We start from the raw sequence: 27,735 nt of genomic DNA, 5'->3' as shown, positions 1-27,735 counted from the left end.
CAGCACCTCATCGGTAGTGAAGTCTTCCGTTAATTCAGAGAATTCTGCGGGAGGCTGAGCCCGCGGTAATTCATGCATAATTGCCTCCCCTTGTTCATTCCGTATAGGGTTTCCTTTCTCATCTAACATTACCTCCCGTTGCACTGGGAGACGTCTCTGAACCTGCTTTCTCCTAACCACTGGTTTAGCTTGGAGTACGGGTGGGTCCTCTTCGTACTGATCATCTAAATCTCCCCAAATGTTCCCATCCCAATGATCGATATCCCACCGATCCCCGTTATTTAACTGGGCTACAAACGCCCGTACTTGTACCGGGTCCGGGGTTCGAGGGACCTTCCTTTTCTCTTTCCGTTTCTTAGCAGACAAATACATAATAGTTCGTCCTGCTAGTTCAGTTAATGCTGTCAATTCAGCTTTTAACTTCATAATTTCCTGCCTCAACATAGAGGCATCTCCCGAACTGAGTCCCTGCTCATGTTTCAGGAGGGCTAATTCTGCTTCAGCTTTTTGGCGCTTGTCTGACTGTTGTCTACAAGCCGCCGCACAGGCCCACATCCTCCGCTGTACCCCAGGCAATGGGTTCTTCGGCAGGACTGGGATCCTCTCAAGGGTGGACAGCAGCGACCCTGGGGTTCCTACGCCCTCGGCCTCCCAGTCCTCCGGTCGCCCCCCACCATTTCTCAAACAAACTGCCACGCCATGCCACGGCCCATGCCATCCCGGGACGGTCAGGACCTCCACAGTTTGTTCCTCTGGTTTCTTAGCCTTTTTCCAAAACATTGTTCTGTATCAAAATCTTTCCTCAATTGCGATTGATCCTGCCGGCTACGCCAAAATGTTTTAAAAAATTCTCAAGGTCAAGGACCAGGCTCGCAGGAAAGTAGTCTGACACAGAACAAACAGCCAAGAGGCGAGTCTGCTAGAATATAGTTTTATTCCCCGCAGTGTCCCCACCACCAGTCTCGTACTTACAACGGGTCTGGCTTATACTCACTCTACATGTTACCAAAACTGGGAGCCGTCAGTTCTCGTAGAGCGGTTGCCAACAACCCACGCTCGGCGGTTAAACGTAACCCCGGAGCAGACTCTACCGAACTGGAGACTTCTCCAGTTGATATACCCTTTTCCAGATATAAACATTCATGTGAACAGCAGAGCAAGGCTAAAAAACACATTCCATTCTGGTTACATACAGATAAGAAGATTCACACGGGAAGGTGTATAACAAGATTCACACGGGACTAAGCGACACCTTCCATTTTCGGTTAGATTCACACATGTATTGGGACACAATTTTAACCCTTTCACCACAGTCCTGGACCTTGGAATGTGCCAGTCTGCAACACTCAGTCAGGGTCAACTCCTTCAGCTGGAAGATCAACAGGTTTCGGACCACCCAGAGAGCGTCCTTCACCGAGTTGATGATCCTCCAGGCACAGTTGATGTTCGTCTCGGTGTGCGTCCCGGGGAACAGGCCGTAGAGCACAGAGTCCCACATCACGGCGCTGCTCGGGACGAACCTCGACAAACACTACTGCATTCCTCTCCAGACGTCTTCTGCATAGGCACATTCCAGAAGGAGGTGTGTGACAGTCTCGTCCCCCCCGCAGCCGCTTCGAGGGCAGCGTGCGGTGCGGCTGAGAGTCCGGGTGTGCATAAAGGATCTCACAGGCAGAGCCCTTCTCACCACCAGCCAAGCCATGTCTTGGTGCTTGTTGGAAAGTTCTGGCGATGAGGCAGATGGCTTTGACAGTCTGCTAAGGGAATCGCTCGATAGGATCCACCCTCTCCTTTTCCCGAAGGGTCTCAAGGACACTACGTGCTGACCACTTCCTGATGGACTTGTGGTCAAAGGTGTTTTTCTTCATAAACTTCTCCACGAAGGACAGGTGATACGGAACGGTCCAACTACTCGGAGCGTTCCGCGGCAGCGAGGCCAGGCCCATCCTTCGCAACACCAGGGCCAGGTCGAACCTCAGTACGTAGTGACACTTGGTGTTTGCGTACCGGGGATCCACGCACAGCTTGATGCAGCCACACACAAAGGTGGCCATCAGGGTGAGGGTGGCTTTGGGTGTATTTTTACCCCCGTTGCCCAGATCTTTGTACAGCAAGTCTCTTCGGACCCGGTCCATCTTTGACCTCCATATAAACTGGAAGATGGCCCAGGTGACTGCAACGGCACAGGTTCTGGGAATAGGCCAGACCTGTGCCACGTATAATAGCAATGACAGTGCCTCACACCTGATGACCAGGTTTTTTCCCGCAATGGAGAGCGACCGTAGCTTCCATCTGCCCAGTTTCTGCCTCACTTTGCTGATACGCTCCTCCCAAGACTTGGCGCACACCCCAGCCCCTCCAAACCAAATACCCAACACCTTCAGGTTGTCGGTCCTGACGGTGAAGGGGATCGAGGATTGGTCAGCCCAGTTCCCGAAGAGCATGGCCTCGCTCTTGTCTCGGTTTACCTTGGCCCCTGAGGCCCATTCGAACTGGTCACATATGCGCATGAGTCTGCGCACGGACAGCGGATCCGAGCAGAAAACGGCGACGTCATCCATGTACAGGGAGGCCTTAACCTTCAGGCCCCCGCTGCCAGGAATAGTCACCCCTCTCAGGCTCGCATCCTTCCTGATGGACTCGGCAAATGGCTCTATGCAGCACACAAACAAGGCAGGAGAGAGAGGGCAGCCCTGCCTGACTCCAGATCTGACTGGGAAGCTATCTGATTCCCACCCGTTGATTGAGACTGCACTGACAATGTTGGTGTACAGCAGTCTGATACAATTGCAAATTCCCTCCCCAAAGCCCATTTTGGAGAGAACATCTCTCATATACCTGTGTGATATCCTGTCAAAGGCTTTCTCCTGGTCCAGGCTGATCAGACAGGTGTCCAACCCTCTGTCCTGCACGTAGGCGATCGTATCCCTGAGGAGTGCGAGACTCTCAGAGATCTTCCTGCCCGGCACAGCACAGGTTTGGTCAGGGTGAATCACCGACCCCAGAGCAGACCTGACCCGGTTGGCGATTACCTTTGACAGAATTTTGTAATCCGCATTCAACAGTGAGATTGGTCTCCAACTTTTGAGTTCCTCCCTCTCCCCCTTCCACTTGTAGATGAGGGTGATGATGCCTTTCCTCATGGATTCACTCATGGTACCTGCCCGAAGCATACTGACATACACCTCCAGCAGGTCCAAGACAAATGCCTTAGCGACACCTACAGGCAGCACAGTGACACTCACACTCAGTGCGATACCTACAGGCAGTACAGAATAGCACACACACACTCAGAGCCACTTCCAGGCAACATTGACTAACATAAACACTCCGAACGTCAGACAGCACTGAGTAACATGCTCACACTCCATGCTGCCTGGAGGTGTCTCTCTGAATAACACACCCACACTCGGAGTGACATCTCCAGGCAGCATTATGTAGTACACTCGCACTCAGAGAGACACAGCCTGCAGTGACAGAGCTTGGCCTAAGATCATTTCAGGTACTATCCAGCATGCAGCAGAGAGTGCACAGTGCAATCCCAGCAACTGGGCCTGGACCAACAGAGTGAAGGGGAATGCCTGAGATTGGAATCATTGAGTCCCAACAGATTTCAGTTTCTGTTCTGTTTGGAATCTTGTAACCTCCACAGATTCAGATCGAAGAGATCATTTGAAAATGATTGATGATTGGCTGTCAGTCTATACGACAACAGATGCCGTATTGATTGACAGGCCAAGCAGCCAATTGTGACAATGTCATGCGGAAATGCAGCCAATCAGCTGAACGGAGTGGTCCATTTCCAAAACACACAGAGGTGAATCTTCTTCACCTTTACTCCCTTTTCCAGATTGACATTAACAGAAAACAGTCAGCAATTAACAGCCCAGACAGAGGAGGTTGCTCAAATTCACAGCCAGAATGGAGCTTGAGGAAATCACTTGTGGAGATTTTCTCAATAACATGAGAATCTTGTCCCTTTAAACAGTGATAAAACCTTAAATTGGAGCTGGTGGCTGAGCAGGAAGGAGATCTGGTTTACTGAAGCAGAAACTTCTGAGGTTCACATTGTTTTGTACAGCTGACAATCTTCAGCAACTTGAAGAGATTTTACTTGACATCACAAATCACCCCTGTTCCAATCAAACACTCACCGGACAAGAACAGCATGAGGTTTGACACACTGTAAAGGTCTCTCGACACTGTCCCAATGACGTGCCTGAACTCCTGAACCTCAGAAATGCCTCTGAGGAGTTCTGAAAAGGAAAAGAATTGAAATTTAATGCTCACAATGATCTTTGCCCTGCCAGCTCAGCCCTGTCCTATTTAAAGTTGTGTCTCCTCTGTGGACTGTCTCAAACACTGTACACACATTCTGATCTCCTGATGCTGTTTTGCTGAGGGGAGAGGGGAGGGTTGTGTGGGTGAGGGCACAGGAGAAGCGAGCGTTGGACTCCCAGTCAGACCCAGAGAGGGTCAGCAGGCTGCTGACACTGTAGGTGCTGTCCGAAGCTCGCAGGTAGTTGCTGGTCTGAACCCCGTCCGAAATGACTGCACCATCCTTCTTCCACTGCACCTCCAGCTCATCGGGATAGAAGTGATTGGCAAGGCACACCAGGGTGGCAGTGCCCTTGGCATCTACCTGCTCTGGGGAGGGGGGCAGCAGGGTCAGCTTGGGCTGAGAGTTATCACGGCCTGAAAGACAAGAAAATCAATTTTAATCCCTGCCAGTTTCAACTTTCAGAATATTCACTGGGAAAACATTTGAACATTTGTAGCCAATACCTAACAAACCCGACGAAAGAACAGACATTGTTTAAATTGCTTCTTGGGATGTGAGTGTCACTGGCAGGGCCAGCATTTATTGCCCATCCCTAATTGCCCCTGAGAAGGTGATGGTGAAAGAGAAGGGACAGTTTGGACCATAATTTAGGAAATGAATGTGGGCAGCTAGAAGGGTGATCAGTGGGGGAGCATTTCAGTGACAGGGATCAGAACTCAGTGAGATTGAGAGGAGGGATGGAAATGGAGAACAATGGAGCAAGTGTAAAAGTTTTCATTTGGGAGTGACATATTTTACTAAACTGTGCGGTGCTTTGGTAAAAGGGGACTGGACCAGCGACATGATAGGAAATCAGTGTCAGGGCAGTAGGATCCCTCAAAGGAGGAGACAGAGATCATTCAGAATCTGTTCCCACAAGGAGTAAGGGTGGGACTTCCAAATCTAGACTTTCAGCCTGGGATGTCAAAAGGCAGCCAGAGTAGGGCAGACCAAACAGGGAAGGTGATGTTGGTTATCTGGAGTTCAAACCTGCAGAAAGCTGAGAGGAGGATAGAAAATGCAGGAGTGACATTGAACAGGACCTGAGGAAAGCAAAGAGCTGACAGGATGAAATGGAATAATAGAATTTACAATACAGAAGGAGGCTATTCAACCCATCATGTCTGTGCTGGCTCTAGAAAGAGCCATCCAGCTAGTTCCACTCTCCAGTCCGATCTCTGTTGCTCTCTAACTTTATTCATTTGCAATATGCACGTTGAAACCTCCAACAGAATCCACCTCCACCATCCTGTCAGGTAGCATGTTCCAAATCCTAACAACTCCCTCATCTCACTCCAAGCTGCCTTGTTGACCATCTTGAAATTGTTGCCTCTAGTTACAGACATACCAACTCATGGAAACAAAATATCCTCCTTAACCCTGTCAAAAATTGTTCAAAACAGTGAACAACTCTATAAGATCACCTCTTAATCTTCTCTGCTCAGAGGGGAATAAGCCCAATCTCTCTAAACTTTCCTTGTATCTAAAATCACTCATTCCTGGTATCATTTCGATAAAACTCCTTTCACCTGTCTCCAGGGTTTTAATATGGCTCTTTAAATAAGGTGTTCATAACTGAACACAATCTTCCAAATCTGGTCTGATCAGTGATCTGTAGAGGTGTAGCATTGCTTCCTTGCTTTTTTACTCTGTGCTGTATTTTAAAACCCAAGGATTCTGTAAGTTTATAACTAAAAATACAATAAGGGGTTAGAAGATGAAATATGAAGGTTTGCCAGCCAGTAATATAAAAGAAGATTGCAAGACTGTATTTTTGTCGAAATATAAAAGCTAAGAGGAAGGCAAGACTGGATGTTGAACTGCTGGAAAATGAGGCTGGAGAAGTACTAATGGGGAACAAGGAAATGGCAGAGGATCTGAATAGTGACTTTACATTAGTCTTCACAATAGAAGACACCAGTAGTATACTAGAACTTAAAGAGATTCAGGGGCAGAGATGAGAGTAATGGTGATCACTGAGGAGAAGTTGCTGGAGAAGCTGAAAGTTCTGAGATGGATAAATCAGCCGGACTGGATAGACTACACCCCAGAGTTTGAAGAAGATAGCTGAGCAGATTGTGGAAGCATTGGTGGTGATCTTTCAGGAATCACTGGAGTTGGAGAGTTCAAGAGGACTGTAAAATGGCTAATGTAAAGCCCCTGTTTCAGAAAGGAGGGAGGCAGAAGATGGGAAATTATAAGCTGGTCAGTCTGACCTCAGTCTTTAGTCAGATTGTAGACTTCAGTTTAAGGATGAGATTGCAGGGGGGTTGGAAGTGCATGGTCAAGTCGGGCTGTGTCAGCATGGCTTCATCAAGGGGTGGCCTGACAAATCTGTTTGAATTCTTGGAGGAAGGAATGAACAAGTTAGATAAAGGAGAGCCTGTGGACGTGATCTATTTGGATTTACAGACAGCCTTTGACAATGTGCCATACAGGAGGCTACTAAAGAAGAGAAGAGCCCATGGTGTTAGGGGCAAGGTCTTGGCATGGATAGAAGGTTGGCCACCTGGCAGAAGGCAGAGAGTGGGATAAAGGGATCTTTTTCAGGATGGCAACCGGTGACTAGTGTGGTTCTGCAAAGGTCCGTGCTGGGACTACAGCTATTCACCAAAAATGAATGATTCATTAATGATCTGGATGAAGTATCTGAGGACATTGTTGCTCAATCTGCAGGTAACCCAAAGATAAGTGGAGGGACAGGTCGTGTTGAGGAAGTGGAGAAGCTGAAGAAGGAGTTGATCAGGCTCAAAGAGTGGACAAAGAAGTGGCAGATGGAATACAGTGTGGGAAAGTGTGAGCTTATGCACTTTAGTAAGAAGGATAAAGGCATAGACTGTTTTTTAAATGAGGAAAGGATTCACAAATCTGAATCACAAAGGTACTGAGGAGTCATAATCAGGTTTTTCTTAACATTACCATGTAGGTTCAGTTGGCAGTTAGGAGCACAAATACAATGTCAGCATTCATTTCCAGAAGGCTAGAACATGCGGCACGGTGGCTCAGTGGTTAGCACTGCTGCCTCACAGCGCCGGGGACCCGGGTTCGATTCCTGTCTCGGGCAACTGTCTGTGTGGAGTTTGCACATTCTCCTCGTGTCTGCGTGGGTTTCCTCCGGGTGCTCCGGTTTCCTCCCACAGTCCAAAGAGTGCAGGTTAGGTGAATTGGCCATGATAAATTGCCCGTCGTGCTATGTGCATTAGTCAGGGATAAATATAGGGGAAAGGGTCTGGATGGGTTGCTCTTCAGAGGGTCGGTGTAGACTTATTGGGCTGAAGGGCCTGTTTCCGTAGTGTAGGGAATCTAATCACAAGGAAAGAGGTGTACTGCTGAAGCCATATAAGGTCAGAACACAATTCATGTATTGTAAGCAGTTTTGGGCCCTGTATATAAGGAAGAATGTGCAGGCATTGGAGGGTGTACAGAAGAGTTTTACAAGAATGATCTTGGGGATGAAGGGCTATCATATGAGGAACAGTTGAGGACTTGATGGAGTTTAGAAGGATGAAGGGAATCTCATTAAAACTTACAGAACACTGAGAGACCTGTCTCGAGTGGATGTGGAGAAGATGTTTCCAACAGGGGAAGAGACCGGAACCTGACGGCACAGCCTCAGAGTGAAGGGAAGACCCTTTTGAACTAAGATAAGGAGGAATTCCATCCGCCATAGGGTTGTGAATCTGTGGAACTCACTGCAGAAGGCTAGGGAGGCCATGTCATTGAGCGTACTTCAAACAGAGGTAGCTAGGATCTGAATGCTTCCCACCATGAGTGGAGGAAGTGTGGTCAGTGACAGCAGTTGGAGATCCAGGTTTCGGAGCTTGACCAGCAGCTGGTGTCAGTGTGGAGCGTCCATGAGGCTGAGAGCTCCGTGGAGAAACGTTTCTAGATGTGGTCACTCTGCAGCTTCAGAGTATGCAGGGAGAGAGGGAATGGGGAAGCAGCAGACAGTCCAAAAGGACCAGGCAGCTAGTACAGGAATCCCCTGAGTGCATCCCATTGTCCAACCAGGATTCAGTTTGGAATCCTGATGAGAATGATGGTACATCTGGGGAGTGCAGCCAGAGATAAGTCCACGGCACCACGGGGATTTCAGCTGTTCAGGGGGACACAAGGAAGACTCTGAAGAGCGATAGTGAGAGGAGATTCGAGAGCGAGGGCAATCGATAGGTGTTTCTGCAGCTGCAGATGGGAATCCAGGATGGTGTGTTGTCTCCCTGGTGCCAGGGTCAAGGATGTCACTGAACAGCTGCAGAGCACCCTGAGGGGAGAGGGGGAACAGGCAGCAGTCATGGTCCACATCGGTCCCAGTGACAGAGGGAGAAAAGGGATGTGGTCCTGCAGTCAGAATTTAAGGAGCTCGGGAGGGAATTAGCAGCAGGAACTATAATGTAGGAATCTCCGGATTACTCCCAGTGCCCCACACAAGTGAGAAGAGGAACGGGAGGGTAACACAGGTGAATGTGGGGCTTGAAAGAGGATCCAGAAGGGAGGTCTTCAGATTCTTGGGACATTGGGACTGGGTCTTGGGGAGATGGGACCTGGACAGACCAGACAGTGTTGCTCCTGAACAGAGCTGGCACTGAGCTCCTTTGGAATGATTTACTAGTGCTGTTGGAGAGAATTTAAACTAACTTGGCAGGACTGTGGGAGCCAGGGGGAATATCAGAGAGGAACACCAAGGTCCACAGAATTCTCAGTGCAGTCAATAAGTCACCACCCAGTGGGAAGGATGTGAAGGAATACAAATGCAAGAAATTTACAGAGACCTGAAAGTGTGATAGAGTCGTTTTAATGTGGGGGAAAGGGGGGATTTAATTTCTGAATATAGACTGGGGTAGTAGCAGTGTAACAGGCAGAGAGGGGCCAGAGTTGTGAGAGTGTGTTCAGGTGAAGTTTCAGGTGGCATCGTGGACAGTAAAGAAGGCTGTGTCAGAGTATAATGGGATCTTGACCAACTGGGCCAGTGGGCTGAGGAATGGCAGATGGAGTTTAATTCAGATAAATGTGAGTGCTGTATTTTGGTATGACACAGGAGATGGGTGAGATCCTAAACAAATATTTCAGGTCAGTATTTATTGTGGAGAAGGGCATGAAAACTCAGGATTTTTGAAAAATAGTGATGTCTTGAAAAGAGTCCACATACAAATGAGGAGATGCTAAAGGTCATATAAAGGTCAATAAATCCCAAGGACCTGATCAGGTGTATCCCAGAACATTTTGGGAAATGAGGGAAAAGATTGTTGAGCCCCTGACTGAGATATTTTCATCATTGACAAGCATAGGTAAGGTGCTGGAGAACCAGAGAGGTTGGCTAATGTTATGCCATTATTGAAGAAAGGCTGTAAGGAAAAGCCAGGGAACTATAGACCAGTGAGCCTGATGTCAGTGCTGGGTAAGATGTTGGAGTGGATTCTGAGGGACAGGATTTATATCCATTTAGATAATCAGTGTGGTTTTGTACATGGAAAATTATGTCTCCCTAATTTGATTGAGGAGGTGACAAGGAAGATTGATGAAGGCAGAACAGTAGACATTGTCTATATGGAGGAGAAAGTGAGGTCTGCAGATGCTGGAGATCAGAGCTGAAAATGTGTTGCTGGAAAAGCGCAGCAGGTCAGGCAGCATCCAGGGAACAGGAGAATCGACGTTTTGGGCATAAGCCCTTCTTCAGGGACCTTCTTTCATTGTCTATATGGACTTGAGAAAGTGTTTGACAAGGTTCCACATGAGAAACTGGTTTGTAAAGTTAGACCACATGGGATCCAGGGGGAGCTAGCTATTTGAGTAAAAAATTGGCTTGAAGATAGGAAACAGAGAGTGGTGGTAAAGTGTTGCTTTTCAGACTGGATAGAGAGGTAGGTAGAACAATACAGCGCAGAACGGGCTCTTCAGCCCTCGATGTTGCACCGACCTATGAACCAATCTAAGCTCATGCTCTATGTTATCCCATCATCATCCATGTACTTATCCAAGGATTGTTTAAATCTCCCTAATGTGGTTGAGATAACTACATTGGCAGGCAGGACATTCCTTGCCCTTACTACTGTCTGAGTAAAGAACCTGCCTCTGACATTTGTCTTAACTCTATCATCCCTCAATTTATAGTTATGCCCCCTCGTACAAGCTGACATCATCATCTGAGGGAAAGGACTTCACTGTCTACCCTATCTAATCCTCTGATCATCTTGAATGTCTCTATCAAATCCCCTCTTAGCCTTCTTCTTTCCAATGAGAACAGACCCAAGTCTCTCAGCCTTTCCTCATAAGACCTTCCCTCCAGACCAGGCAACGTCCTGGTAAATCTCCTCTGCACCTTTTCCAATGCTTCCACATCCTTCCTGTAATGAGGCGACCAGAACTGTACACAGTATTCCAAGTGCAGCTGCACTAACGTTTTGTATAGTTGCAGCATGACATTATGGCTCTGGAACTCAATCCCTCTCCCAATAAAACTTAACACACACTCTGCCTTCTTAATAGCATTATCAACCTGGGCAGCAACTTTCAGGGATCTATGTAAATGGACTTCAAGATTCCGCTATACATCCACACTACCAAGAATCTTTCCGTTGACCCAGTCCTCTGCCTTCCTGTTATTCTTCCTAAAATGAGTCACCTCATATTTAGCTGCATTGAACTCCATTTGCCACCTCTTAGCCCAATTTTGCAGTTTATCCAAGACCCCCAGCAACGTGCAACATTCTTCCACAATGTCCATCACTCCACCAACTTTAGTGTCATCTGCAAATTTACTAATCTATCCACCTGTGCCTGTGTCCAAGTCATTTATAAAAATGACAAACAGCAGTGGTCCCAAAACAGATCCTTGTGGCACACCACTCGTAAACGGACTCCAGACTAAATATTTTCCATCAACCATCACTCGCTGCCTTCTTTCAGAAAGCCAGTTTCTAATCCAAACTGCTGAATCACCCTCAATCCCAAGCCTCTGCATTTTCTCCAACAGCCTACCATGTGGAACCTTATCAAAGGCTTTACTGAAGTCCAGATACACCATGTCAACTGCTCTACCCTTGTTAACATGCTTGGTCACCTTCTCAAAAACCTCAATGAGGTTTATGACATGACCTGCACTTGACAAAATCATGTTGACTATCTGAAATCAAGTTGTGCTTGCTAGATGGTTATAAATCCTATCTCTTATAATCCTTTCCAAATCTTTTCCTACAATGGATGTAAGGCTCACTGGTCTATAATTACCTGGGTCATCTCTGCTGCCCTTCTTCAACAAGGGCACAACATTCGTAATCCTCCAGTCCTCTGGTACTAAACATGTAGACAATGATGATTCAAAGATCAAAGCCAAAGGCTCCTCCATCTCCTCCACAACTTGCCAGAGAATCCTCGGATAAATCCCATGGGGCCCAAGGGGCTTGTCGACTTTCACTCCATCTAGAATAGGTAACACCTCTTCCCTACTCACCTTGATCCTTTCTCGTCTAATATCTCGTATCTCATTCTTTTCCTCTACAATATTCTCCTTTCCCTGAGTGAAAACCAATGAGAAATATTCATTTAGCACCTCTCTGACCTCCACAGAGTACATACACAACTTCCCAATTCTGTCTTTGACTGGCCCTATTCCTACCCTAGTCAACCTTTTATTCATCACGTACCTATAGAAAGCTTAAGGGTCCTACCTGCTAAGGACTGCTCATGTCTTCTCTTTGCTCTTCTTAACTCTTTCTTTAAATCCTTCCTAATTAGCTAATCTGCTAATCTCTATCACTTCGTCTGAACCATCTTGTCTCATTGTCACAGAAGCCTCTTTCCTTCTGCTTAACAAGAGATGCAATTTCTATAGTAAACCACAGTTCCTTTACCTTATCACTTCCTCCCTGCCTGACAGGGACATACCTATCAAGGACATGCAATATCTGTTCCTGAAGCCAGCTCCACACTTTGATTGGCCCCATCCCCTGCATTTTTCTCCCCCATTCTATGTATCCTAAGTCTTGCCTGATCACATTATAATTGCCCTTGCCCCATCGATAACTCTTGCCCTATGGCATGTATCTATCCCTTTCCATCGATAAACTAAATGTAACTGAATTTTGGTCACTCTCTCCAAAGTGCTTACCTACAACTAAATCAAACACCTGACCTGGTTCATTACCAAGCACCAGATCCACTGTGGCCTCCCGTCTTGTCAGCCCTTCGACATACTGTGTCAGGAAACCCTCCTGCACACATTCGACAAAACCTGATCCATCCGACATACTTGATCAGATTACTCAGTATGGAAACAGGCCCTCCAGCCCAACAATCCACACCGACCCTCCGAAGAGCAACCCACCCAGACCCACTCCCCTACATTTACCCCTTCACCTAACATTACAGGCTATCCAGCATGGCCAACTCACCTAACCTGCACATTTTTTGGATTGTGGGAGGAAACCTGAGCACCCGGACGAAACCTATGCAGACACGGGGAGAATGTGCAAACTTCACACAGACAGTTGCCCGAGGCGGGAACTGAACCCTGGTCTCTGGCGCTGTGAGGCTGCAGTGCTAATCACTGTGCCACCATGCCGCCCAGTGCCGAGTTATAGCATTTCCAGTCAATGTTGGAGAAAAGTCTCCATAATGATCACCCTGTTCCTTTCACTCCTAGCCAGAATCATTTTGTCAATCCTCTCCTCCACCTCCATGAAACTCTGCAGAGGCCAATAAAAAACTCCCAGGAGTGTGACCTCTTCTGTACCTGTTTCTAACCTCAGCCCATACTACCTCGTCAAAAATTCTTTCAGCCACCATTATGCTGTCCTTGACTAACAAAGCCACACCTCCCCCTCTTTTAACATCTTGCCTGTTCTTAACGAAAGATCTAAACCTTGGTACTTGCAATATTCCTGACCCTGTTCTATCCATGTCTCTGAAATGGCCACAACATCAAAGCACCAGGTACCTATCCATGCTGCAAGCTCACCTAACTTATTTCGGATACTTCTGGCATTGAAGTAGACACACATCAAACCAGCTTGCTATCTGCCAGCACATTCCTGTGACCATGAAATTCTGTCCATGCCCTCCCTACTCTTATCCTCCTGTGCACTGGAACGACACCTCAGGTTCCCATCCCCCTGCTGCGCTGGTTTAAACCCACCCAAATAGCACCAGCAAATTTCCCAGCCAGGATATTAGTACCCCTCTGGTTCAAGTGATGACCGTCCTGTTTGTAGAGGTCCCACCTTCCTCAGAATGAGCCCCAAGGGAGGGAGTACTTGAAACCCTCCCTCCTGCACCATCCCTGCAGCCACGTGTTCAACTGATATCTCTCTCTATTCCTTGCCTTGCTATCATGTGGTCCGGGCAACAAACCAGAGAAAACAACTGTGTTTGTTTTAACTCTCAGCTTCCACCCTAGCCCCCTGAAATCCTGCCTTACATCCCTATCCCTCTTTCTGCCTATGTCGTTGGTACCTATGTGAAGCATGACTTGGGGCTGGGCACACTCTCCCTTCAGGACCCCAAAGACAGGATCCGAGATATCCTGGCACTTGGGAGGCAACGCACCAACCGTGAGTCTCGTTCTCAGTGGAGATCTGTGAAATGAGGAAGCTGGAGAAATCTACATTCATCCTGTATGGTTGGAGGGTTCTTAGATGGAAGATGAGGCGCTCTTCCTCCTCGTTGGAGGGTTCCGAGGCGGAAGTTGAGATGCTGGAGGCAGAGCGCCTCATCTTCTGCCTAGGAATCCTCCAACCCTCCAAGGGTGGCACGGTGGCACAGTGGTTAGCACTGCTGCCTCACAGTGCCAGAGACCCGGGTTCAATTCCCGCCTCAGGCGACTGACTGTGTGGAGTTTGCATGTTCTCCCCATGTCTGCGTGGGTTTCCTCCGGGTGCTCCGGTTTCCTCCCACAATTCAAAGATGTGCAGGTCAGGTGAATTGGCCATGCTAAATTGCCTGTAGTGTTAGGTAAGGGGTAAATGTAGGGGTATGGGTGGGTTGCGCTTCGGCGGGGCGGTGTGGACTTGTTGGGCCGTAGGGCATGTTTCCACACTGTAATGTAATCTAATCTAATCTAATCTAACCAGGAGGAAGAGCGCCTCATCTTCCGCCTAGGAACCCTCCAACCACACGGGATGAATGTAGATTTCTCCAGCTTCCTCATTTCCCCTCCCCCAACATTATCTCAGTCCCAGTCCCTGGATTCAGCACTGCCCTCTTGACCTGCAATCCTCTTCCCGATCTTTCCGCCCCCACCCCCTCTCCGGCCTATCACCCTCACCCTCACCTCCTTCCACCTCTCGTATTCCCGGCGCCCGTCCCCCAAATTCCCTCACCTCTACCTTTAATCTCAGCCTGCTTGGCACACCAGCCTAATTCCTGAAGAAGGGCTTATGCCCGAAACGTCGATTCTCCTGCTCCTCGGATGCTGCCTGGTCTGCTGCGCTTTTCCAGCACCACACTTTTCAAAAAGAATTGGTGCTTCGTCCATTGCTTTTCGTCATTTAAGTAAATGATTTGGGTGTGAACATCGGAGTAATGTTAAGTTTGTAAATGACACCAAAACTGGTGCAACAGTGGATAGTGACGAAGATGATCTCAGGGTACAGCGGGACCTTGATCACATGGGGCAATGGGCAGAGGTGTGGCAAATGGAGTTCAGTTTAGATAAATGTGAGATGTTGCATTTTGGAAAGACAAACCAGGGCAGGAGTTATACAGTTAATGGTAGGGCCCTGTGGAATGTTGCTGAACATAAAGACCTCAAGGTGCAGGTGCATTATTCCTTGAAGGTGGAGTCTCAGGGAGACAGGGTGATGAAGAAGGTGTTGGGTACACTTGCCTTTATTGGTCACTGCACGAAGTATCAGAGTTGGGACATCAGGTTGCAGCTGGACAGGAGACTGGTGAGGCCACTTTGGGAACAATGTGAACAATTCCTCATCCAGCGATAGGAAGGATGTTGTTAAATTTAAAAAGCTGTGGAAAAGATTTACCAGGACATGACCAGGAACTGGAGGGTTTGAGCTACAGGAAAAGGCTGAATAGACTGGGGCTATTTTCCCTGGAGCATTGGAGGCTGAGGATTGACATTATACATGTTTATAAAATAATGAGGGGCATGGACAGGATGTAACTCCAAGGTATTTTCCTTCAGTAAGGGAGTCCAAAACAAGACGGTATGGGTTTAAAGTGAGAAGCAAAAGATTCAAAAGGGACCTGAGGGGTAACTTGTCACACAGAGGGTGGTATGTGTATGGATTGAGCTGCCAGAGAAAGTATTGGAGGCAGATACAATTACAGCATTTAAAACACATTGGGATGGGTACATGGATAGGAGGGTTTCGAGGGATGTAAGCCAAATGCTGGCAAATGGGATGAGGTCAGTTTAGGATATCTGGTTAGTATGGACAAGTTGAACTGAAAGGTCTGTTTCCACGCTGTATGACTCCAGAACTATGAGAGGCTGGAAAAGCTGGGACTTTTTACCCTGAAGCAGAAGGTTCTGAGGAGTGACCTTACAGAGGTTTAGAAAATCATGAGAGACATAGATGATGTGAAGAATTCAAGAAGGAGGTGAATGTTTTGTAGCGATGGCAAAAATATTCCCAAAGATCATTCAGGGATGAGGAACATCAGTTATGAAGATTAATTGGAGAATTTGGGACTGTCTTCTTTGGAGAAGGCTGAGAGGAGATTTGTTCGAGGAATTCAAAACCAGGAGGGGCCTGGACAGAGTAAATAGGGAGAAAATGTTCCCAGTTGAGAAAGGATTGAGACCGAGAGACCACAGATTGAAAGTGATTGGGAAAAGTAACAAAAGTGAGATGGGGAACAACATGTTCAGCCAGTGAGTGGTTAAGGTGTGGAATGCACTGCCTGAGAGTGTGGTGGAGGCAGCTTCAATTGAAACATTCCGAAGGGAATGAGACTGTTATTTGAAAAGGAACAATGTGCAGGGTGACAGGGAGAAGGCAGAAGGAACTCAGTGAATTGCTCATTCAGAGAGCCAGTACAGACAGGATGAGCAGAATGGCCTCCTTGTGCACTGTAACAATTCTGTGATTGTGTGATTGAGCAGAGTTAAAGCTGGGGGAGGTGGGAGCTCGGTGTCTCACTGTGCTGCTGCTGCTGCTGCTGCTGCTGAGGTCAGTGAGATCAGAGACTGGGACAGGGAGCCAGAGCTCACATCAAACTCTGCCGGTGTCTGTCACACTGAGACCGGCAGGAGGCTACTCACTGATTTCACTCCATGCTGCAGGAATGGGACCACAGGCTGCAAATGGACAGAGCTCCTCCACACGGTGAGTAAAACTAACTGACTTAGATCTTGCTGCTTAAAGGGGGCAATGGAACTAAAGAAATACAGCTGGACACCCTGTTAGACACAGTGCTCCTCAATCAACCATTTCATTCACTGCAGCTCCCCACTGACACCTTCAACAATTCAGCATTTGTGTTTTAGAAATTGTGTTTAGAAATTGAAAGGGTTAATAACAGAGGATTGAGGTTTACTTACTCAGTCTGAGCTTGGTTCCTTTACCAAACATAAGAGTAGCTGTTATACTACATACAGTAATAGTCAGCGACATCCTCATTCTGAACGTTGCTGATTGTCAGGGTGAAACTGGTCCCATATCCTCTGCCAGTGAATCACTCGGAGACTCCTGTGTTTCGAGTTGTTGTTTCATAGATCAGGAGAGAGGGTTTCTGACCTTCTCACTGCTGGTACCAGTTAACCCACTTGCTAACAGATTGACTGGCCGTACAGGTGATGGTTGCGGTCTGGCCCAGTCCCACTGACAGCACCGGGGGAGACCGGCTCATGATGATGTCCCCACTGATACCTGAGGGATCAGAGAGAAACACAGTGAAGTCAGAACTGTCACAGAAAGAGCCTGTCAAATGAGAGATTGTTGGAGACACTGAGCTTTCCTCTGGTTTCAGCATTTTCCCTTCAATCACAAGTCAGTGGAATTGGAGTGAAATGGAGAGCAGCTAAAGATTCAAGGTGGAAGGAGAGAGATTTGTACCTGCGACGCAGAATTCCAGGGGCCAGATCAGTTAGATGTGTGAAATCATGGTGTGTGCTCCTGTCCCTGGGCCTGGTTCCTGATAAACTCTCCCTTCACTGGGCTCTGCTTTATAAAGCTGCAGCCTGTGAGAGTCTGACTGGGTGTTCCTCAGTATGAAAATGGCGTCAGACAGAGAGAGCCACGTCAGCCCCTCACACTTCCTCTTCTCTCTCTCTCTCTCTGTCACAGAGAATCATTGATGTGAACAACACTGAATGAGGCCATTTGGCCCATTGTGTCTGTATTGGTCGACAAAAATATCTAAACACTGCTCCAATGTCATGAGAGTTTGTGACTCAACCAGCCTTTCAGGTAGTGAGTTCCAGACTCCTACCACCCTCTGAGCGAAAACATTTCTCAATTCTCTTCTCAGGGTCTACCTCAACTGAACCTGAACTCACTTGAGTTGAGAAGGATGAGAGGAGGTCTGACTGCAATGTATAACATTCTAACAGGGCTGGACAGACTTGATGCTGGAAGGAGGTTTCCCAAGGTTGGGGAGTCTGGAACCAGGGGACACAGTCTCGGGGGGTACAGGGTAGACCTTTCGGACTGAGATGAGGAAACATTTCTTCACTCAGAGGATGGTCAACCTGTGGAATTCTGTTCAAGTTGTTGAGGACAAAGGACTGAATATGTTCAAGAAAAAGACAGAGGTAATTGTTTTGCATTTTAACAACATCAAGGGGTATGGGAAGATGATAGGAATATGGCATTAAGACAGAGGAACATCCATGGACATATTGAATGACAGAGATACTCAAAGGGCCGAATGGCCTATTCCTACTCTGAGTTTCTGTGTCTCTATGTTGGTGTTACCTTCAATCTCTGCCCCTTGGTCTTGTTCCCTCTACTCATGGAAAAGGTGCCTTCCTACCAATCCTATCTCTGCATCTCATAATCTTACAGCCCTCTGTCAGGTCCCCTCTCAATCTTCACTGCTCCAAGGAAAACAATTCCAGTCTTTCTAATCTTTCCTCATCGCTCAGACCCTCCAGGCCAGGCAGCGTCCTGGTAAATCTCCTCTGTACCCTCTCTAGTACAATCACATCCTTCCCAGAATGTGATGTCCAGAACGTGTCTCGCTCTCTCTCTATCACTGTCTCTCTGTCTCTCATCTGCCATGTCTTTCTCTCTACATCTCTCTCCCACTCTTAATCTCTCTCATATTCTATCTCTCCCACTCTGTCTCATAGCCACTCTCTCTAACTCTCTTTTGCTTCTTCACTCTGTCTCACAATCTCCATTTCTTCACCTCTCACTGTTTCCCTCATTCACTCCCTCACTCCCTCCAATTGTGATCTGCCCCTCTCTATTCCTTCCTCTTTTACTCTTCCTCCCTCTCTTCCGTCTCTACAGTCTCCCTCTCTCTCTCTCTCCTGCACTCTGTCTCAAATCCTACTCTTGTCTCTCTCCCTCTCTCACTCACAATCCAACCCTTCTATCCTGATTCCTTTCACTCTTAGTCTCACACTCTCTTTCTCTTTCTGTTTCTCTCTTTCTCTTTCTCCATCCCTCTCAGTAACACATTATTTCTCTCTCTCTATCCCTCAACCTCACCATCTCTACCTCCCTCTACCTCTCACTCACTCGCTTCACACATCTCACACTGTCCCAGACACTCCTCATTCTCTATTTCTCACCTTCTCACACACACCCTCTCCCTCTATCTCTGTCACTGACTCTCTTCTCTCTCTTTTCCACAGTCTGCCAGGTGGCAATATTTAAGTGCAGGGTGAATCCCCCTCTACTTTGCCTCATGAGTGGATGTTAACCATTGACCCCAGAGGCATGTCTTCTCCTGGAGTAAGGCTCCATTTCCCACACTGAGCAGGCTTTAGCCTCTCTCAGGAAGATGGACAGATTCTTGTCAAATGAAGGGCAGTTCTGTGCTGTTGGCCTATTCTCACTGGGGACTGGTTTGGACACAAATCTCATTCCATGAAGGCCCAGCAGAGAGAGGAGATCCTCAAGCCATCAGTGTGAACTGGAGGGACAGGACAGGCTCTGACCAACTGACCCATCCTGTCCATGCACAACATGTTCCAATCCTTTCCTCTGTCCTTCCCCTTCCATGATCAGTCTCCAGGTCAGGGTGTTTCACTGGGATGAGAGCTGGATAATCACATAGTTATAACAGAATGGAACTCAGCCCCATACCCACCATGGTGTCCATGACCCACTGGACTCTCCAAAAGGGACCAGTAAACATGGAACTCCTTCCACTGGACAGTCTGCTAATAAATATGGACCACCCTGCAATAGACACTATCAAACATGGGCATCCTTCCCACTGGACCCTCCAATAGAAGCCAGCAAACTGGGACTTCCTTCCCAATGGACAGTCCAATGGAGACCAGTAAACATGGACGTCCATACCATTGGATCATCCAATTGATACCAGTAAACATGGGCCTCCTTTCTACCGGATGTTCCAACAGATAACAGGAACCATGGGCCTCCTTCCCCCTGTACCTTCCAATAGAGACCACTAGATATGTGCCTCATTCCCGCGGGAAGTTCCAACTGAGATCAATAAACATGGGGCTTCTTCCCATTATACTTTCCAGTATCTCAGCATTAAACCCCAAATAGGCCTCTGATTTCCATTCCCACAACATTGTCCGCCTCTGCATTACATCAGCCCCTTGAACACAGAAACCTTCATTCCTGCTTTTCCCACTCCATGCTTCCGATGTCCTCTCCCAGCTTCCCCCATCCATACTCCATAAATCCCAACTGTCTGAAATGGAGTGGTCCCTTCCCGGTCTCACATCAAGGAGGAGATGGACAGATTTTTAGTTGGTAATGGGTTAAAGGATGATGGAGAGTGGGCAGGAAAGTGGAGTTGAGGCTGAGATGGGATCATCCATGATTGTATTAAATGGTGGAGCGGGCTCGAGGGGCTGAATTGCCTGCTCCTGCTCCTAGTTCTTATGTTTATCCACCCCCTCCCAATTGCTGCAACTTTGTGAATCATCTTGGAATGTTTTGGACATTGAAGGCGCTATGTGAATTCAAGACCTGTGTGGATTTTATGTGGGGACAGAATTGTGCGGGGGGGGGGGGGGGGGGGGGTGGAGGTGATAGCTCCAGCAAGTGAATATCCCGCTGAGAGGCTCGAGCCTTCCATATACAGAATGGGGAAGTGGGGGAGTCAGAATATACTCTCAGGGTCCATGGCACTCTCCCCCAGCAATGTGGTTGGCTCTGAACTGCCCTCTGAGCTGGCCAAGCAAGGCACTTAGTTGTATAAATAGTGATGACGTCTCGACAAAGAAATAAGATGGGACAGACCACCCAGCATCGATCTAAACATCAAAACGACAATGACAGAAATAGCCCTGTCCACCCTGCTCTATCTCCTTACTGACATCTGGGGGCTAAGTGCCAAATTCAGGAGAGCTGTCTCACAGACTAGTCAAGCAACAGCCTGACACAGTCATACTCACAGAATCATACCTTACAGACAATGTCCCAGACACCGCCATCACTGCCCCTGAATGTGTCCTGTCCCACCAGAAGGGCAGACCCAGCAGAGCTGGCAATACAGTGGTGTACAGCCAGGAGGGAGTTACCTTGGGAGTCCTCTCCGCTGACTCCAGACCCCATGGAGTCTCATGACACCAGGTTAAACATGGGTGAGGAAACCTCCTGTTGATCATCACATACCGCCCTCCCTCGGCTGGTGAATCAGTCTCTCTTCCATGTTGAACAGCACATGGCGGAAGCAGTGAGAGTGGTGACAGCACAGAATGTACTCTGGGTGGGGGATTTCAATGCCCACCACTGAGAGTGGCTCAGCAGTAGCACTACTGATCGAGCTGGTCGGGTCCTAAAGGACAAAGCTGTAGGACTGGGCCTGCAGCTGGTAGTGAAGGAAACAACAAGAGGGAAAAATCTACTTGCCCTCAACTTCACCAATCTTGTGGCTTTAGTTGCATCTGTCCTGTATGTGTAAGAGTGACCATCACAGAGTCCTTGTGGAAACAAAGTCTGACCGTCACATTGAGAATACCCTCCATTGTGCTGTGTGGTACTAACACTGTGCTAAATAGGACAGACTTTGAACAGATAGAGCAACTCAAGGCAAGCTCAGAAGTGGTGATGATTGCCAATGATTCCATAATGTTCAGCATCATTCACAACTCCTCAAAAACTGAAGCAGTCCATGATCAGATGCACCAACATGTGGACAATATCCAGGTTTAGTCTGAAAAGCGACATTTCACATTGGTTCCATGCAAGTGCCAGGCCAATAAGAGACAATCCAACCATCACCCCTTGACAGTGAATTGGATTATTATCACTGAATCCCCACTGTCAACATCCAAAAACTCAATTGGCTCACCACGGAAACACAGTGGTTACAAGAGCAAGCTCGAGGCTAGCAATACTGCATCTAGTAACTCACCTCCTGATTCCCCCAAAGCCTGTCGATCATCAACAAGGCACAACTCAGAATTGTGATAGAATACCCCCCATTGTCTGGATGGGTGCAGTTCCAACAACATTCATAGAGTGATGGTGTCATAGAATCACAGACCCTACATCAAACTTGTCCATGCCGACCAGGTTTCCAAACCTGAACGAGTCCCATTTGCCTGTGTTTGGCCCATATCTCTCTAACCTTTCCTATTCATGTCAATCATATCCTATGTCTCCCTTATGCACTCAAAAAACTTGATACTGTTCAGAGCAAAGCAGCCTGCTTGATTGCCATCACATCCACAAAGCAGCCATCTTACCACCATTGACACTTAGTCGCAGCAATGTGTATTATCTGTAAGATACACTGCAGAGATTCACCAAAGATCCTCATACAACACCTTCCAAACCCAAAAATAGAAATTGTAAGAAAAGCTCAAGTATGAAGGGTCACGTGCCCCAAAGCGTTAACTCTGATTTCTCTTCACAGATGCTGCCAAACCTGCTGAGCTTTCCAGCAATTTCTGTTTTTGTCTCTGATTTACAGCAGCTGCAGTTCTTTTGGTACCTTCCAAACACATGAACAGCTCCAGTTAGAAGGACAAGAGCAGCAGATATATGGGAACAGCATGTCTGCAAATTCATCTCCAAGGCACATAACATCCTGACTTGGAAATATATCACTGTTCCATCACTGTAAGTGGATCAAAATCCTGGAATTGCCTCCTTAAGGACATTGTGGGTCAACATACCGTATGTGATCTATAGCGGTTCAATAAGGCAGCACCTTCTCAAAGGCAACTAGGGATGGGTAGCAAATGCTGACCCAGCCAGTGACGCTCACATCCAATGAGTGAATGTGTAAAACCAAGCGAAGAGTCCCTCAGGAGGGGAGAGGGAATGTTCAAGGTCCTGAACTCCATTCCCCAGCCCAGTCTACCAATGAATGAATGAGATGACAAATGACAGACAGCCTCATGCTGTGGACCCAGGTCTGTAAGAGGGACTGAGAGATCAAGCTGAAAAGGAAAGATTTGCTGGGTTAGGGGGAGATAGATGGAGAGTGAGACTAACTGGGTCACTCACAGGCACAATGGGCTGAATGGCCATCCCCCTGTGCTGTCAGATTCCAGGGAATGCAGACAGTTCACAGTTTTCTCCTGTCTCAGTAACAAACATCCAGCTGCTCCGAACTCCTTCTTTCACTTCCTCTCTTGGTGAAGTTTCAACCTTGCGATCTGACAGTCTTTGCAGTTATTTTTTACACTGGGGCTTTCTGCTGTGGTCAGAATCTCTCATAATAAGTGTCCAATCAGTGACAATCACAGCAGCTAAGAGCAGTCAGGACTGAGGAGCCAGGCTCACTGTGAAACACGTTGGAAAGATCAAAGCCATCCTCTTCAGCTCCCAGCACAAACTCCATCCCTCTCCCTGAGCACTATCTGCTGCTCAACCAGACTCTTTCCAACCTTGGCTTCATTTCTGAGAATGATCTAAGCCTTATATCCCCCATATCACAAAGATCAGCCACTGAAAATCTCAGCCATGTCTTTTGGACTCCAAACGTGACCATTCCAATGTTGTCCTGAACCGTATCATAGCCAGTGCCCATCATAAACTTCAGCTCATCCCAAACTGTGCTGCTTGTATCTGAACTCACACCAAGTCCCATTCTCCCATCCCACACCGTGCTCGCTGACCGACATTTGCTCCTGGTCCAGCAACATCTGATTTTAAAATTCTCATCCTTGTTCTCAACCACCTCCCTGTCCTTCACTCTCCCTGTCCTCCACCCTCCCTCCCCTCAGTCAGTGTGGTCAGCAACCTTAGATATATGGCTTTCTCTGCATTCATCTAAGTTATTGAGAAATATCATAAAAAGCTGAGGTCCCAGCACAGATCCCTGGGAATACTATTATTCACATATTGCTCATTGGAGGAAACACACATCCCCAATTGGTCCCACCTCCCTCTTTCTCACTATAACCCAGCTAATTTTTTTTCTTCAACTCAATCTCCAGTTCCCTATTGAAGACTTGAGTTCACAGCTTGAGCCTGCCCCTAACTTGGTCTCCAATTTGGCATCTTATTCGATCATTGGGAGACAAGCTGCCTAGGCTTGGGGCGTAGAACAGCGAACATAGAATATAAAGCATAGTACATAGAACAGTACAGTAGAGGCCCTTCAGCCCTCGATGTTGTGCCAACCTTTTATCCCACTCTAAGATCAAACTAACCTTCATATCCTACATCTTACTATTATCCATGTGCCTATCCAACAGTCACTTAAATGTCCCTAGTCTATCTGATTCTACTACCACTCTGGCAGTGCATTCCATGCACCCACCACACTCTGTGTAAAGAACCTACCTCCGACGTCTCCCCTAAACCTTCCTTCAATCACCTTAAAATTATGCCCCCTCATGATAGCCATTTCTGCCCTGGGAAAAGTCTCTGGTATCCACTCTATCTATGCCTGTCATCATCTTGTTTACCTCTATCAAGTTACCTCTCATCCTTTTTCACTTCAATGAGAAAAACCCTTGCTCCTTCAACATTTGCTCATAAGACATGGCCTCCAGTCCAGGCAGCATCCTGGTAAATCTCCACTGCACCCTCTCGAAAGCTTCCACATTCTTCCTATAGTGAGGCAACCAGAACTGAACACAATATTCCTAGTGTGGTTTAACCAAGGCTTTATTGGACTGCAGCATAACCTTGCCACTCTTGAACGCAATTCCCCCCAGCTACCAAAACACACCATATACCTTGTTAACAACCCGATCAACTTGGGCGGCAACTTTAAGGGATCTCTGGATGTGGACCCCAAGATCCCTCTGTTCCTCCACACTGCCAAGAACCCTGCCTTTAACCTTGACATCTGCATTCAAATTCAATCTTCCAAAATGAATCACTTCACACTTTTCCAGTTTGAACTCCATCTGTCACTTCTCAGCCCAACCTTGCATCCTGTCAATGTCCAATCTTCATAAAGTTGTTTTGTCACACCCTCAAAAAATTGAATAAGGCTTGTGATACATTACCTGCCCCTCACAAAGCCATGCTGAGTATTTCTAATCAAGCTTTGCTTTTACAAACCTCAGAATCTTCTCCAATAATTTGCCCACCACTGATGAAAGACTGACTGGTCTGTAATTCCCAGGGTTATCCCAAATCCCTTTCTTGAACAAGGGAATAACATTTGCCACACTCCAATCATCTGGTACTACTCCAGTGGACAAGATGCAAACATCATCACCAAAGGCACAGCAATCTCTTCCTTCACTTCCCGTAGTAACGTTGGGTATATCCAGTCTGGCCCAGGGGACTTATCTATTTTCATGCTTTTCAAAATTATCAGCACATCCTCCTTCTTAACATCTGTTTGAGTGTATCAGCCTGTATCACGCTGTCCTCACAAATGACAAAGTCCCTCTCACTAGTGACTATTGAAACAAAGTATTCATTAAGGACTTACTGTACAACACGGCACAAGCTCCATCCACTATCCCTGATCGGCCCTACCCTCACTCTAACCATCATGTTTTTCCTCACATAAGTATAGAATGCCTGAGGGTTTTTCTTAATCTTACGCACCAAGGCTTTCTCATGCCTGCCCCGCATGACAGCTATGGAGCTTTGGATGGACTCACTTTGGAGCATCCATGATGCTGAGGAGAGCGTGGATAGCACATTTAGTGAATGGGTCACACCAGAGATTAGGATTGCTTAGGTAAAAAGGGAATGGGTGACCAAAAGGCAGAGAAAGAGCAGAAAGGCAGTGCAGGTGTCCTCTGCGGTCATCTCCCTCCAAAAGAGATATACCGTTTTGGACACTGTTGGGGGAGATGGCTCACCAGGGGAAAGCAGCAGGAGCCAGATTCATGGCACCATGGCTGGCTGTGCTGTACAGAAGGGTGGGAAAAAGAGTGGAAGGGGAATAGTCATTGGGGATTCAATTGTAAGGGGAGTATACAGTTGGTTCTGTGGTGGAGAACGAGACTTCCAAATGGTATGTTGCCTCCCAGATGCATGGGTCAGAGACATTTCAGATCGGCTATAGGACATTCTGAAGGGGGAGGTTGAACACCCATCTGTCATGGTGCACATAGGCACCAATGATATCGGTAATAAACGGGCTGAGATCCAACAAGTAGAATTTAGGGAGTCAAGTTAAAAAGTACAACCTCAGAGGTAGTAATCTCAGGATTGCTACCAGTGCCATGTGCTAGTCGGAGTAGAAATGAAAAAATAGGCTGGATTACTGAGTGGCTTGAGAGATGGTGCAGTCGGGAGGTTTTCAGATTTTTGGGACATTGGAACCGGTTCTGGGGGAAGTGGGACTATTACAAATCAGACAGTCTACACCTGAGTAAGGCTGGAACCAATGTCCTTGGGGGTGATTTTGTTACCGCTGTTGGGGAGGGTTTAAGCTAATATGACCGGGGGATGGGAACAAAATAAGGAGGTTAGTGGACAGTTAGGAGGTAGTAACTAAAGCCTGTAAGAAACTAGATAATGAAGGCAGCGTGACTACGGGGAAGAGTAGCTAGGGAGCAGATGATGAAAACAAAGGGACAAGTGGTCTTAGGTACATTTGTTTTAATGCAGTAAGTAAGGCAGAGAAAATTAGGGCTTAGATTAGTACCTGGCAGTATAATGATTAGATTAGATTCCCTACAGTGCAGAAACAGGCCCTCTGGCCCAGCAAGTCCACACCAACCCTCCAAAGAGTAACTCACCCAGACCCATTCCCATACTCTGTATTTACTCCTGACTAATACAGTGAGTAATTTAGCATGGCCAATTCACCTAACCTGCACATCTTTGGATTGTGGGCGGTAACCAGAGCACCCGGAGGAAACCCATGCAGACACGGGGAGAATGTGTAAACTCCACATGGACAGTCACCCAAGGTTGGAATCGAAACCGCGTTCCTGGCACTGTGAGGCAGCAGTGCTAACCAGTGAGACACCGGTGATGTTATTGCTATTACTGAGGTTGAGGGAAGGGCAAGATTGGCAACTAAATATCCAGAGGATACAGATACTTCAAGTGGGATAGAAAGGGAGGCAAAAGGGGTGGAGGAGTTGCGTTACTGGTCAGAGAGGATATCACAGCTGTACTGAAGGAGGGCACTATGGAGGACTCGAGCAGTGAGGCAATTTGGGCAGAGCTCAGAAACAGGAAGGGAGTGGGAACAATGTTGGGGCTGAATTATATGCCTCCCAACAGTGAGCGTGAGATAGAGGTACAAATATGTGAACGCATCACGGAAAGATGTAGGATCAAGAAGGTGGTGGTGATGGGAGATTTTAATTTTAGAACATAGAACATAGAACAATACAGCACAGAACAGGCCCTTCGGCCCACGATGTTGTGCCGAACTTCTAACCTAGATTAAGTACCCATCCATGTACCTATCCAAATGCCGCTTAAAGGTCGCCAATGATTCCGACTCTACCACTCCCATGGGCAGCGCATTCCATGCCCCCACCACTCTCTGGGTAAAGAACCCACCCCTGACATCTCCCCTATACCTTCCACCCTTCACCTTAAATTTATGTCCCCTTGTAACACTCTGTTGTACCCGGGGAAAAAGTTTCTGACTGTCTACTCTATCTATTCCTCTGATCATCTTATAAACCTCTATCAAGTCACCCCTCATCCTTCGCCGTTCCAACGAGAAAAGGCCGAGAACTCTCAACCTATCCTCGTACGACTTCCTCTCCATTCCAGGCAACATCCTGGTAAATCTTCTCTGCACCCTCTCCAAAGCTTCCACATCTTTCCTAAAGTGAGGCGACCAGAACTGCACACAGTACTCCAACTGTGGCCTAACCAAAGTCCTGTACAGCTGCAACATCACTTCACGACTCTTGAATTCAATCCCTCTGCTAATGAACGATAATACTCCATAGGCCTTCTTACAAA

General features: G+C 47.4%; 1 long non-coding RNA gene across 1 annotated transcript in view; it reads right to left on the bottom strand.

The window, feature by feature from the left end:
- The window catches only part of LOC148149324 (uncharacterized), a 34,838-nt gene extending 17,454 nt beyond the window's left edge, over window positions 1-17,384 (bottom strand). The window contains exons 1-2 of the long non-coding RNA XR_015758094.1: window positions 17,332-17,384; window positions 16,818-17,145 (exon numbers count right to left, since the gene is read on the bottom strand). This is a non-coding gene — a long non-coding RNA (uncharacterized LOC148149324). The remainder of the gene's footprint in view (window positions 1-16,817; window positions 17,146-17,331) is intronic.
- Window positions 17,385-27,735: the final 10,351 nt, after the last annotated feature.

The sequence above is a fragment of the Chiloscyllium plagiosum genome, unplaced genomic scaffold (assembly GCF_037043375.1).
Source record: "Chiloscyllium plagiosum isolate Xiang-an unplaced genomic scaffold, Cpla_swu_hap1 HiC_scaffold_9, whole genome shotgun sequence".
NCBI classification, from domain to species: Eukaryota; Metazoa; Chordata; class Chondrichthyes; order Orectolobiformes; family Hemiscylliidae; genus Chiloscyllium; species Chiloscyllium plagiosum.
This window is presented reverse-complemented; position numbering and strand designations above follow the sequence as displayed.